General features: G+C 39.3%; 1 protein-coding gene across 2 annotated transcripts in view; it reads right to left on the bottom strand.

Moving 5' to 3' along the window:
* Nucleotides 1-3,165, bottom strand: part of arhgap29a (Rho GTPase activating protein 29a) — a 73,146-nt gene extending 69,981 nt beyond the window's left edge. For both annotated transcript variants that reach the window (XM_064949197.1, XM_064949199.1), the window contains exon 1: nt 3,001-3,165. The gene's annotated coding sequence lies outside the window, so the exon portion shown is untranslated. The remainder of the gene's footprint in view (nt 1-3,000) is intronic.
* Nucleotides 3,166-4,608: the final 1,443 nt, after the last annotated feature.

The following is a 4,608-nucleotide window of genomic DNA, read 5'->3' as shown; positions in this document are numbered from 1 at the left end:
AAGAGGACTGGCCACCCCACATAGCCTGGTTCCTCTCTAGGTTTCTTCCTAGGTTTTGGCCTTTCTAGGGAGTTTTTCCAAGCCACCGTGCTTCTACACCTGCATTGCATGCTGTTTGGGGTTTTAGGCTGGGTTTCTGTACAGCACTTTGAGATATCAGCTGATGTACGAAGGGCTATATAAATACATTTGACTTGATTTGATTTGGTCCCATGTTTCATGAGCTGAAATGAAAGATCACAGAAATGTTCCATATGCACAAAAATATTATTTCTCTAAAATGTTGTGCACCAAATTGTTTACATCCCTTTTGGTGAGCATTTCTCTTTTGCCAAGATAATCCATCCACCTGACAGGAGTGGTATATCAAGAAGCTGATTAAACAGCATGATCATTAACAGGTGCACCTTGTGCTTGGGAAAATAAAAGGACACACTAAAATGTGCAGTTTTGTCACACAACACAATGCCACAGATGTCTCAAGTTTTGAGGTTGCCTGCAATTGTCATGCTGACTGCAGGAATGTAGACCAGAGCTGTTGCCAGATAATTTAATGTTAATTTCTCTGCCATAAGCCGCTTCCAACGTAATTTTAGAGAATTTGGCAGTATCTCAAACCTGCCTAACAACTACATACCACGTATGTGTATGGCATTGTGTGGGCGAGAGGTTTGCTGATGTCAACGTTGTGAACAGAGTGCCCTATGGTGGAGGTGGGCTTATGGCATGGGCAGCCATAAGCTACGGACAACAAACACAATTGCATTTTTATCATTCATCCGCCACCAACACCTCATGTTTCTGCATGATAATGCACAGCCCCGTGTCGCAAGGAACTGTACACAGTTCCTGGAAGCTGAACATGTCCGAATTCTTCCATGGCCAGCATACTCACCAGACATGTCACCCATTGAGCATGTTTGGGATGCTCTGGATCAATGTGTATGGCAGCGTATTCCAGTTTCCGCCAACATCCAGCAGCTTTGCACAGCCATTGAAGGGTAGTGGGACAACATTCCACAGGCCACAATCAACAGCCTGATCAACTCTATGCGAAGGAGATGTGTTGCGCTGCATGAGGCAAATAGTGGTCACACCAGATACTGACTGGTTTTCTGATCCATGCCCCTACCTTTTGTTTCAAGGTATCTGGGACCAACAAATGCTCATCTGTATTCCCAGTCATGTGAAATCCATAGATTAGGGCCCAATTTCAGTTGAATGATATCCTTATATGAACTGTACCTCAGCAAAATCTTTAAAATTGTTGCATGTTGCGTTTGTATTTTTATTCAGTATATTTTGAGAGAATGTGCTCGGTAACAAGGCAACCAGGCTCTTTCAGAGGCCTTGTCTGTCTCACTGAGTCTCACTGGGGTTCGGAGGCATAATGAGTGCTAGAGTGGCCCTCTTACATTAGGTTGGAGAAAAAAGGGAAGACAAATGAATGCAGGCTTAGCTAGCAGCACTCCCTATCATCATCTCAACATCACATCTCACTACCGTGGCAGTGGCTTATTGGGGTTCCGCACACCCTTCTTTACCAAACATTAACTTTACAGGAGACCAGAGAGAACACACACGCACACAAACATGCACATAACAACCAGACATGACAACATTGGATTTAAATAGAACATTTCTATTCAGTTTCATAAATCAGTTTTTTCAATGATTAGCCTACAGTATAACTCATTTGTAAAGAATCTGTAAATTACTGACTCACTCTCTGGAGTTAAAGACTAAACCAATCGGGAGGTATGGGGGCACAGCTTGTAGTAGGAATCCCATTAGGGACCATTTACTGGTCATCTCCATATCCCACTGTGACCACCACATGTTGGATAGAAAGACCCCAGTGCTTACCCTACTGGATTAACCTAAATCGACCTAGACTTAGTTTAGATTTAGATCAGCCTAGATATTGGGAGCCATTATTATTAGACTTTACAAATCCCAAATCAGTACGTAATTTATCAAGAAGAAAAACACAGCATATAGATTATCATATAACTAAGTAAAAGTGCTATGTTCATATTAACACATGCAAACTAGACAATCTAATAAACTTAGAATAATTATCATTAAATATGCATCATACTTTTCTTTCAAACATTGTAATACCTGTTAAATGACAAAATTAGGATTATACAGTTTGTTTCTAAATAAATAACAGTTTAAATATTGAATAATAGTTCATTAAATTGATACATTATAGTTAAGGGAGTATTGTATTGAATTTGCATGTGTTATTGCAGTATTATGAACACGTTTGTATGTATTATACACACTTTGTAGTGGACAACATTTTACACATTTTCTCTTAACGTTAACCCTGTATCTTTCATCCAAATAATCTGGCCTAGCTAAAAAATTCAGAAGTTTCTGCACCCTGTAGCCAAAAGCAATATTGTGGAAGCTATGCTGAAAATATAGTGGACCAAACTACCAAGTACTTCACACTGGAAGAAGTTAAGCTAAACTAAATATAGTTTACGTAACAAAAATTAATTTGAAAAAGTAGTTCATAGGCCTACATCCAAGTCTGATGCCGAAAAAGAAAGGACATTATTGCCTACTTAAACCATATTGTCTCTTCTTTTTGCAAAAAAAAGTACTATGTGGTTCCAGCAGTTAGCTGGACATGACACACACAAAAAAAACAATTAACGTTAACTACTGAAAACACAACCAAGATTAGAATTTAGTTAAACTACCACGAAGCTACAGCAAAATGTAGTTAAATTACTAGTTGCACTGGAGTTCACTACTCCTCAGCACTGGCCAAAAGTCATTCCATTGCTGAGATTACACGCATTTTATTATGTTTTGTTCTTTGTATTTTGCTCAATATCTAACCAAAATAACAACGTTTTCTCCGTATATAAGTAATAATCTTCTTCACATCTCTAGGTGCCTATATGGATGCAATGGTTCACTCAATCAAAAAATGATAGCCGCCACATAGAAGTCTTTCATCAAATGCAGCAACCCACTCACCTGCTGTACAGTCCTGAAACATTGCACCTTCAAAAATCCCCGCTGTCGTGGAGTACAGAATCCAGTAATAGGTTATGTCTTTCTTTCCTAAACATCTGTGAATGACCCTTTTACAATAGTTTCCGAAACGGGAATTGTGGGATCGCCGCCGCTCAGCTCGATCTCGGGCACGAACGTCCTCCTCCTCTTCTCACGTGACACAGTAGGTAGGCTAACGTGTGATTGGTTGTTCTAGGCGTCTCGTAAAGAAGAGATTTGGGTCCCCTGCCCGCAACAACAGGTGTCCAATATTTTTGATGCGTCCTGTACTCAAGTTGTAATCTTTCGGGTCTATGATATTGGTATCGTCTCACTCAAACGGAACAATAGGGAGATAGATGCATTGTTTAATTTCCCCCAATAAAAACGAACATGTGTAGCCTATACACTGTAATAGGCCTGTATGGTTATGTGCATTGTTCCGTTAAATGATGCAGGGCTACAGTAAAATGGTTGTATCAGTTGGCTACATTTAATGTCCATCCATATCAGCTAAAATAAGAATGGAAGAAGACTAGGCTACAATATGTATAAGAGTGTGGTCTTGGCCTTGTCAGTATTTCTACCTACTCAGTGGCTGGGAATGCCACCTTGTGAGCAGAAGAAACAGTTAAAAGATTGGTAGAGTTGGTAGAGTAAAAGATTGGTAGAATTCTATAGCCCTTTAATCCACCCAGTGGTAGAAGTGTGCTAACGCACTACACTCATATCGTCAGAACAACGAGATTTATACGATATTCGAATTTGGATCCACTGTATTACTATCCCCTGATGTTGGTGCCAAACTCAGAATGCACATTTTTTGCTGTTTGTTTATGTTGTCAGCGTTTTGAAACATGATATTCCTACTTTTAGACACATTTAAATGTATATACAAGATCACACACGTGGGTCATATGTTAATACTGTTTATAACAGTTTAAAGTTAGTCTACTGGACATATCGCTGACTGGATGATATATTTTTATTTGATCTTTATTTAGTCAGGGAGTCATACTGAGACCAATGTCTCTTTTACAGATGAGCCCTGACAGAAAAAAAATGGGGGAAAAATGACAGAAAATAAACAAATCAAAACATAAATACAAAATGCAAGCAGAAAGAAAAACACGATCATAACACAAACCCATTCATCAGTAATAAGGTCCTCAGTCAGCTTTCTGAATGGCCCTACAGACAACAGAACATTTTGAAGATTGTTCCACAAATAAGGTGCAAGAAAACTTAAAGCTGATTCGCCTAACCCAGTAGAGACCAAAGACATTTCCAGAGTTAACCATCCCTGACACCGGGTGTGGTAACTCATATGTCTACAGTTTAGTAATGATGTTAGGTACAGTGAGACTTTTTGTAAAATGGCTTTATAAATGAAAACATAGCAATGTATCCAACCTACATGTCATTAAAGAGGGCCAACCAACTGTCTGGTAGAGAATGCAGTGATGAGAACTAAATTGTCCCCCGTAATAAAGTGCAGTGCGCTATGATAAACTGCATCTATCGGCTTTAATGAAGTGGCATCTGTGTTCCTTTAGATGATGTCGCCATAGTCTTGGACCGATAGGAATG

Source organism: Oncorhynchus masou, chromosome 30 (genome assembly GCF_036934945.1).
Source record: "Oncorhynchus masou masou isolate Uvic2021 chromosome 30, UVic_Omas_1.1, whole genome shotgun sequence".
Lineage (NCBI taxonomy): Eukaryota > Metazoa > Chordata > Actinopteri > Salmoniformes > Salmonidae > Oncorhynchus > Oncorhynchus masou.
Note: the sequence above shows the minus strand (reverse complement) of the source record. Positions and strands in the feature narration are given on the sequence as shown.